This window comes from Zonotrichia leucophrys, chromosome 3, assembly GCF_028769735.1.
Source record: "Zonotrichia leucophrys gambelii isolate GWCS_2022_RI chromosome 3, RI_Zleu_2.0, whole genome shotgun sequence".
Taxonomy (NCBI): domain Eukaryota; kingdom Metazoa; phylum Chordata; class Aves; order Passeriformes; family Passerellidae; genus Zonotrichia; species Zonotrichia leucophrys.
In genome coordinates, this window is record NC_088172.1 from 4,051,938 (window position 1) to 4,062,216 (window position 10,279).

The 10,279-nt window shown below is 35.9% G+C and overlaps 1 long non-coding RNA gene across 2 annotated transcripts; it reads right to left on the reverse strand.

The window, feature by feature from the left end:
• Window positions 1–775: 775 nt before the first annotated feature.
• Window positions 776–10,044, reverse strand: LOC135444955 (uncharacterized). Of its 2 annotated transcripts, none has more exons than XR_010439379.1 (3): window positions 9,954–10,044; window positions 7,879–8,023; window positions 776–1,228 (listed from the first exon to the last, which is right to left on the reverse strand). It is a non-coding gene; the product is annotated as an uncharacterized LOC135444955 (long non-coding RNA). The 2 variants fall into 2 exon arrangements; XR_010439378.1 differs by lacking the exon at window positions 9,954–10,044 and adding an exon at window positions 8,867–8,977.
• Between the last annotated feature and the right edge of the window lie 235 nt (window positions 10,045–10,279).

Below are 10,279 nucleotides of genomic sequence, written 5' to 3' on the forward strand. Positions count from 1 at the left end.
AGCTTCAGGGCATTATGGTCTTGCTAAATTTTCTCCTCTTCCACTGTTGAATGAGCACAACTCGAAGTAATAAATTTAGCTGTAAATAAAACAATGATAAGCAGTTTTATGTGGGTATGTAGGGAATAAGCTCCTTACCAGAGAGTGCTTTAGGAGAGCTGGACTGGTATCTGTGGACAGCTTGCAAATGATGATTTCATAGCATAGTATTAAGTATTTTTTATTTGTGAAGATCCAGCTCAAAGTTTTAGTGTTAAAAAGCATATGTTGATGATATTTTCAGATTTGGGTAAGAGAAAGCTTTTGTGATTTGAAAAGGGCTGCAATGGGTAGACATTCAAGTGACAGATTTGCCTATTTGGGGGATATTCATATGACATAGGCGCACAGGCTGCTGTTGCCTAGTGCTTTGTCATTGCTAACCCACAGTGTTATTTAACATAGCCCATGGTGGTTATGGTTACTTGGCTCTTCTCCTTTAATCTACTAGACCAGTAATTTTATTCTAGTGATCTATTATTTCCTAAAATGTTAAGAAATAGTAATTTAAGAGATTAAGTGGGTGTACACTAAAGATCTAGTCACAGAGGAATCTTGGTTTAAAGGCCTTATTTAAACCTCACATAATCAAAGTGAATATTCAGTGAGTTATTGCAGCTTTAATCTGTGCTGTTATATCTGTGATTCAGCATGACACTGCAGCTTTCATTTTTTCTGTTTTCCATCTAGAAGCCTTTGAAGGGCTTCTGCTATTCAAAGTAGTATTTGGACATACTGGGGAGATTTTGAGTAGGAATGTCAGAGGATTTTCTTTTTAAGCTTTGAGATTTCTTCCCTCTGTCAGTGTGAAGACAGACCTTTAGTTTCTCTTTGTGCCTTAATTTATGTACAAAGTAGAGCTACACAAAATGAAGGGCTATGCAGAAATGTAACGCTATTTTTAGACAAGACATTTATTCTATGCCACAGGCTCTACACCCTCAAACATCTTCAGATCAGGTGATATTTAATGTGTTAAGCCTCAAAATGAAAGACATCTTCGCAAGCACTGCACTGCAGTCAAAAGCAGATAAGCATCTAAATATAACAGCTCTCCTGGTGTCAAGAGAATCCTCAGAAAATTGATAGGCAATGGTGTTCCAGGATACCAGTTCCAAGGACTCCAGTGCACTGAATTAATGCTGTTGATGGTCTCAAGGAATGCTCCTCTTCGGGGATCCCTTCCTACCTGCAAAGAGCAAATGAATAAAGATCTTGTCTTTCACAGCAAATAAATCAATATGCAAATGTAGTGAATATATTAAAATAATGTGACTATATGGACAAGTCATGCAGATAGGTGGAGTGCTGATAGGTTATCTGTAGGAAGAGCTTTCATTTAAAAATATAAAAAGGACTTAATGCTCTACAGATATCACTATAAATGATGAACAGCAAAAAGAGCAAAAGCTTTGTTCAGGTCAATAAGAGTGTATTTTATCAAACTTTAATACGAGTGAAGACACATCCATTTCAGAGCTGATAATAAAACTGTTTTATTGAAAAAGAGGCAGTTTAAAATTGGTGTTTCTCATTCCTTTTTTTTTTTGGCTGATTAAATCAGAATCACTAGTAGAATAGCTGCTAGTGATTTCTTTCTAATAAAGGTTGCTTGCAATGATGGGAAACAAAGCTGCCTTTCTGTCATCACACAGCTCAAAAGATGGATTTTCGTGTAGCATAAGACTAAGGCAATTACATGGGTCACCAATGCAAGTTGATATGAAAATTCTATTCACCCTTCTAAAAAAAGGCTACCTGGGAATTGAAACAGATAATGGGGAAAAGCTGAATAGTTTTGTTGAAGATAGACCATCACTCTTAGAGTCTTTATTTTCTGATTTAAAGCATGAAACTCTGGTATAAGTTTTTAAGAGATTTGAAGCTGCTTGGAAAGTTAATCACACTATTTTTTTTTACAGAATAGCAATACATAACTGGTATTTATATCACAGCAATATTAACCTGTTTTTTACTACCCATAATCTGTCAAAAGGAAAACGCTTGGCAATTAACCCCAGAGGACTCCTGAATTTGCAGAGACATTACAGTCTTTCTATCTACCAGCTTGAGAGATTGGTGTGCCCAGTTTGCTATTCTCCACTTTTCCTCCATATAGAATTGCAACTGTGTGACTGGTCAAAGACCCACTCTCATATAAAAGAGTGTTTGTATTATAATATGTGAGCTCCTGTCTCTATGTTCTTGTCTAAAGATATATTCTCTTTCCTATATGTCTTTTGATCTTCATTTTCAATTGTTTTCACTCATAGTTTTCTTTTAATTTCTCCTTGTATTTAGTCAATTTAATTCAGATGGAGAATGCTGGGATTTTGTCTGACCAAGAAAACATCCTTGTCTGGAAGTTTGTTAAATAAAGTTTTGCCATAATAAATAAATTTAAATTAATATAAGCAAGCTAATTGATGTAATGTTTCAGATCCTGACATAATAAAGGAATGAATAAGATGCTCTTTTTTCTGTTTTCTTTTTACACACAATATTTTTCAGATATAGTCTTGAATCTAACTATTCCTATCCCAGGTTCTCTGGCTATAAAATGATGGTTTATGTTTGCTGGCCAAGTATAGCCACTGAGGATGTTCCTATGAACTTTGTTTTGAATCATTGTTTTAGATTACATTGTATTGATATGAAGTTTTCACTGCAAATTTGAGTGTATGCTCAACAACACAGACACCTTCTCCACTGCTTGCAGATTTGTCTTAACACTCTTTGTCTTTCCAGACCTTTCTTGCACTATCTTCCGTCTCAAATTATTCCTCCATCCCTTGATTTTTTCTCTTGAATCACCTACACTACCTTACCTCAAATTTGTTTCTTCCTCTCTGTTTCTTTCATTACCCTGAAGTATTCTTCTCATTCCTGCGATAACACTTTATTTATATTTACATCCCTATCATTTAACTTTCCTTATCTACTGGTTCTCTTTCTCTTGTGCAGAAAGTAGACTCAAAAGAGCAATTTTAGTAATTTAGGCTTCACCTACTAAATTTAAGAGTGATGGAAATTCTTTTGAAGGCTTCAGAATATTGCAACACAAGACCATGAGAATTTTTTAATGTGCATGTCAGCAAGATTTGTGATGTTATTAATAGATCTGAAAGCACTGCCTCCTGTCTCTTAAGATAAAAGATTTATGACAAAATAAGGAAGGAAATATTCCCTAATTCCATTCTTGCATGTATGAAGCAAAAGACACAACAAAAATCCTGGAGAATGCAATGCTCCTGTGCACAGATCATCACATAACCTGTTCACAAACCCATGACCTCACCTGAGAACAAACAGATGGCAAACATGATCATAGTCCACTCTAAGAGCACACCACACTTTTTGAACTTCCATCTTTCTAAACTACCAACATACTTATTGTAACATTTTTTTTCCAGAGAAAAATGATCAAGCAGATTATCTCATTCTTCTCTTGAGTTCTGACTGAAGAGCAAGGGGCACTTGTGATTTCAAGGCTAAACATAGACCTGGATAACACTGAGATCATCACAGGACAAGAACATGTGAAAAAAAGCAAGACAAATGGACATTAGTGAATAATCCAGCCACTTCTTTTTTTTTCCAAACAGATGTTCTCCATTCCTTCCAGCAATAAGACTTTAAATATAGTCAATATGCAGCATATAGAAGCAGTGCTACAATACGAGGCCATAAATCATTGCCTCCTTTTTATATATATCTGCTGCACTGAAGTAAAAGAAACTGAAAACAAGGTATCCTCTCCTTATTCTATTTTTTATCTCTACAGTTTGGTGGAGTTGCCCAATAGATGTTACACAATTTTAGATGGGAAAAGAAATATTGTATGTGCTCTTCACAATTCTTGTACAGGGACAAATATGAAAAAATCTGGTGTGGAATTTCTGGCAAATACACAGGTATCGAAAGCTAAGGTGGCATCAGCATTTTTGACTCTTTTCCTTGCAAAACAGTTATCATAGTTTGAGAAAACCGAGAAGTAAAACATATGCACTGAATTAAAAAAACCCCAACTGTTCATATTTCAAGTGAATTGAAGTGAAATAAAAATGACAAATAGAAGTGCAAAAGAATAGAAAGTTAGTGTGAAGTTCAGGAACTGTCACTCTTGGGCTAATTGAAAGACTAATAGCTTTGATGAAGACAGTGAGAAGTTTGTACATTTCCCAAAAGGCATCCTTTCTGCACCTAATCTGTAATCAGCCTATTTGCATCTGAAAAATATATTGGCATGAAAATATGTTACTGTGTAACTGGCACTGTGTAATGGAGAAATGACAGACCACATGAAAAAGAAAAGAAAAATCACTTGTTAAAATGAATCAAAAAATCAGGATTAGAGAGGGCATCAAGAGAGCATTGCTGGCTCTGGGGTTCCAGAGAAGCAAAAATATTTTAAAAACTCCTATTATTTAGTTTGAAAAAAGAGAAGTATATGCATATATGCTACTAACCATTGTGTTTCAGAAATGCTTAAGTATCAAAGTAGAAAACTCCAACTCAGTATTGTATACTGAGTACACAACTGGTCGAAGCAAATAAAGTCAAGTGCTCTTGGAGCCTTTAAAGCAGGTTTTTTTCTTCTGTTAGCTCATTTTAATTTTTTCAAAACTTGAATTTCCCTAAAACATCCCAGGAACAAACAAGTCACTTTCTTAGTGTCCCTTTACCATATAATCAATCATATCTGTTATGATAATGTTCAGAAATTACAAAAGATAAAGAATTCAGTGATCATATGGAAATTTAATAAAGGAGAGAATCATTGTATGAACATTTCTTATGAAAGAGTCTGACAGGTTCTTGAAAAAGGAATGGAGTTTATTCCTGACTATTTTTAGAGAAGAGTAATTTCCATAATATGACATGTTTGTCATAGCTTTGTCAGAGATTTCATAATTGAAATTTTATTTGTTTGCCTTGATAAAATATGGCATCGTGATATCAGAAGCACAAAACCATTTTTTTTAAAGTGGCCAAGGTTAATATTGCAACTGATAAGAGAGATGTGATTATACTGCAATATTTCTATTCATTAGGAAGTACAGAGGATCTCAGGAAAACCCTTAAGGTTTTTAAAGCCATGCTGGTGTGTGAGTAGCCAAAGAAATATAATAGGTACCTAATTGAATCTAACAACTCAACAATAAAAATATGATTATAGGTAATTATTCAAGCAGACAAGTCATGCAGGAATTATTGTGTCTCTATTTACCTTTCAGGTACATTTAGGATACTCAAAATATACCACACTGTGCAACTGCCAGCTAAGAGATGTCCCACAGTTCTTTTCCCCTGATTTTATTCCTTCCTTACAAACAGCTCAGAAAGGATAGAGACCAGTAGACTGACTCCTAAGAAGGTCCAAGGCACACTAAAGGACTGGCCACTGTGCTGGTCCCAGTGTGGGACACACCAAGGAAGGGCAGCTCACACAGGCAATTCAAGGAAAATCAAGAAGTGTCTTAATTATCAGTGTGATCAGTCCATGGAATCAGACCTACCACAAGGTAAATAAGTTCCATCATTATTCCTCCACCAAAAATTCCATCTGAAATTTTTTGGCTTGTACGGCAAGCAGGAGCTGTACTATCAAAGTGAGTCAGAGTCCTAGAGAAGCCTTGGCTGCATCCTTAGGCTGGGGGCAATCAAGTTCTGAACTGAATACAACTGTCACTAATACTTAACTCTAAAATCAAGTTCAACCCATTATTTCTGCTATATATGCAGGGAATAATCTGAGATGAGAATTTATCCTTTATTACTGATGCAGACCCCTTAATGGTCAGATGTCAACACTGATTTGATGTATTTTACCATTTTTCTCTGAATAAAACAAATCAATAAAACAAATCAAGGGAAGTGAATGTGTACATACCCCTCAGAGGAGTCATAGTGTAGCTCTGCTATATGATTCATTATTTTTGGTTCTTTTGTGCTTTTCTTTAATGCATGTCTCCACTGGTCTTATATCTGTTATGCAGTCATGAACTTGCAATAGCAAGTAGTATAAAAGAAATTACTAATTTGAATGCTCCCTGCATTCAAACAAAGCTTTATAACTATAAAATATAGTGGTCATATTTCTATGACTTTATAATTTGTTCTTTTATTGAAGTGAAGATACTTATGACTGAATATTTGTGAGCTAAGGGAAAACCTAACTGCCAAGGTCCTTCATGATTGCTAGAGAAAGACCTGTCTGCACAAACTGAAGCAAAAACATTAAGCTGAATAAAACAATTCCTATTTCAATTCATTAAGGCAGGATAAATAAATGCAGTTCTCTAAATATGTGCACCTTGTGCCATTTGAAACTCTCTGTAGTAGCTGAGCCTTCTGCATGGGATGAGAAAAACTCTGTGTCCTTTGGAGGGATGAGCAGAAACCAGGGGAATGTTGAAATGCATCAAAACCCCTATGAGATTGTTATGCTTAGGCAGGGAAATGTAGTTCTCTGTCAGAGGCAGATGAGGCAATAATTCTGCTGATCAAATGCTAATGTCTGCTGAAACCTTAGTTGGATCCCTCTAAATCCTTTGACTAGAAATCTGTTAGCAGGTGGGGCTTGAATGTTTCCCTGGTGTGGAAATACCCACACAAAGACACCGTGATGACAGTGCTGCTGTCTGAAGCTGAATCCCCTCCTGGCACTCAGGTTCAAGTCTCTGACAAAGAGATCCAAAGAGATTCTTGGCTTTTTATACCATGGTTTTCAATGCAGTTATATGCTGACAGACATTTCGATTATTTTTCTTACTGTTATTGAATAATACCATACCTATAAAATAGCAATTTTGCTGCAAAATGCTTTTATAGCTGTGGTTGTGAAAGAGTGGGTTTTGCCTTGTTACATGCCATTACCTTCTTATGTGCATAATTTTCATCATTTTAACTGTAAGTTTTCGTATTTTAGACATTGATGAGACAATAATTTTGGGGTAATTACCTGATCTTTCTTTTTATGTCCTTGATTCTTATAAAATGAGGAGATGCAGTGAGAGTTCCCTATTACCTTTTCTACATCTTTCTTGAGTTTGAAAAGACATAATTACAAACATTTTGAAGTGAAAGCATGGGCATTATTGTGCAAAATGCTGTTCATCTGTTGGCTACTCATTCTTTATGGCTAATATCCTCTGTTTGTATGGAATTAAGACTAAATTGTGCAGGTGTTTTCTTGAAAGAGCCAACATCTCTGCAGACCAGTTGAGGATACTGTGTGATAATGAAAACCTTATAAACTTTGAAGCATTTTTTGCAATAGCATTAGTGATAAACAATAGGAAATGATAGCATAGAACCCTGAGTGAAATCTTCATAGCAGCTTATCACCTTGCACTAGAAATAGGATAACTGAGATTCAGATAAAAGCATAGGTTTTCCTCCACACAGGATGTTCATATCACAAAGCTATAGCTCCAGACTGCAAAGAAAATGGAAGGTGAGATATTGACTTTTCTGTCTTTCTTTAATGCTGTATAGAGAAATTTTTGCTTCTCCAGGTACTGGCTTCATTGTCAATAGAATGTTTTCTATATTAAGGCTTTAAAAGGATAAAAGAAGTTGATTTTCAACAGACTTTGCTATACAAAAAGAAGGCAAATGCCTAAACCCAAAATGTAGAAAATGTACCCCTTAATACAATAGGGCATTATCCAGAAGATGCTTAATTCTTTACCAAGAAATTTTCTGTTTATTTGCTATTTGACTTTCTTTGGTGCGTTCTGAGGTATGCCCAGAGTTAACAGTGGAGAAGAACTTGATACTGGTGTTATCCCTGTGTGTAAATCCCAGCAAGATTTACAAAACAGGCATGTTTACCTCGATTTTCACTCACTGGAATGAGGATTTGGTGCACCTGGACTCTGGTAGCAGCTGGTTCTGCTGTGTGAGTGGGGAAGTATCTGCCAAAGGCAGGTTTGGCACGGCTGTGATGCGTGGGCAGGTGTTTCCACAGGTTGTCTGCCTGGAAAATTGCATCAGAATATGCCAGACTGCAGAATCACAATAAAGAGTTCCATTACCTCCAGTGTTTAAGAGCTATATTGGCCAGAGGTAAAACATAGTTCTGCATTGTAAAACTGCAAGATGCAGGCATTTCAAAAGGAAATTGATATCTCAGAGAGTTTGACATTCATCTTTTCACTGCTATCTTTCTCAAGGAACTGAAGCTAATAGCCATTCCCAAAGAATGTCTGCCTTGAAACGACTACTATTAATAAGCATGGGACAGTTCCATCCCTTTTCCCATCTGATGTATGTCCCATTCAGCATTAATATAATTATTTAAAAAATAATGTATTTACTTCATAATGTAAATGGAATTTATACTAAACACCACTTTTTGCTCATGTAATAACAATGAAAATGATAATAGATGGTGTTTTACACTTCTATTGGGAATGTTCACAACGCTGACCGCTGATGGGATAGTATTTTGTATTATTATGATTTCCAGTAGTGTAACAGGGAAGAAGTCACAGCTAGTGTTTTACTGCTTTGAACATTTGCTATGCAGTCCTACTCAGAAACTTTTTGGTATCTGTCCTGGTTTAAGCCCAGCTGGAAATTAAGCTTCAGGCAACTGCTCCCTCAACACCCCTTTCTCCTGCCACCTTCATGGAATGGGGAGAAGAATCAAAGTAAAACTTGTAGGTTGATATAAGAACAGTTTAAAAATAGAAAACAAAAATAAAATACAGTAAAAATGGTTAATGATAATAATAGAAATAAAAATTATTATTGTTATTAGTAGTAATAGTATAAAGGAAAAAAGACTCAACAAGTGATGTGCAATACATTTCCTTACCACCCACTGACCAATGCCAGACTCTCCTGGCTCAGTCCAGCTCAGCCCCCTTCTCAAGTAACTTCCCCCAGTTTATATACTGGGTATGACACTCCATGGTGTGGAATGTCCTTTTGGCCAGTTTGGGACACCTGTCCTGGCCATCCTCCTTCCCAGTTTTCTTTTGATCCCCTCCTCACAAGGAAAAACTTCCTTGACTGAAAATAAACACCACTTAGCGAAATCCAAAACATCAGTGTATTATCAACACTGCTCTCATTCTGAATCCAAAATACAGTACGGTAACAGCTACTGAGAAGAATTTCAGCTCTATTCCAGCTGAAACCAGGACAATATCTTAATAAGATCAGGTGAATTTGAATGAATGATGTAACATTCATGTACTAATTGCAAGAAATAAATCACCTGCTAAACACAAATTACAGAAATTCCACAAACGGAAGCTGAGTAACCAAACTTGAAGCTCATAATTATTTAGACAGGACATGACAAAGCCTATGAAAAAACTCACTGAATATGATATATTTTTTTTTAAATGGGAAAAATAAAAGGAAAAAAACCCACTCACATTCAACTTTTGATCTGCAATTCAGAACAGAAAGGTACAGTTTGTGCTGATTATATGAATTTACCCTACAGATTAAACCAAAAGATAAGTAAAATATGGATATTTTAGCCATGCAAATTTCAAGTATGGGAATTATAATTTCAAGTATTTTGTATGATAATTAATATGAAACAGAGACAAGCCATTTGTGACTATTTGATGGGCTGGATATCTGAAAGGGGTCTAAACTGCCAAATAGACCTCAAAGTAGGATGTGGTGAAAGAGAATGAGATGAGATGAGATTGTCATTGTGTGATCAGGAAAAGAACATTAGCAACAATGGATAAGAAAGTGCTAATAAGCATCGGTGAAGAGGGATTCAGCAGTGTGAAAGTGCATCCAAAAGGCTGCTTTCAAACTCTGGGAACATTTTTGTTCATTGCTACAGTCCTGTTCTTTCTCCACCAAATGTATTTCCTTAATATAAATATTGTTATACACATTTTTCTGTGAATAAATTATACACATCTATTTAATACCTGAACTTGTGAAGTCCCCAGGGCTTCTTAACCCACCAGCTTGCAGCACCTGATGGGACAGGAAAAAGTAATGGGCTGTAGGAATCTCACAACCTCAACCCTTCTCATTGCAGTGAAGTTCTGCTTCTCATCAGTGTTTTAAATGACCAAAATCTGTCACTGACAGCTGACTGATACAAACTCTGTTTTCTTTCCCCAAACAAGACTGGGAAAGCACTAAGACTTGTTTGATTCTGGTAAGCTATTGTGTTACCTGAGATTCCCTGTCAACAATGTGATCACAGGTATTCCTGTGCTGTCCTGCAAAGTTTTCTTTATTTCATTTT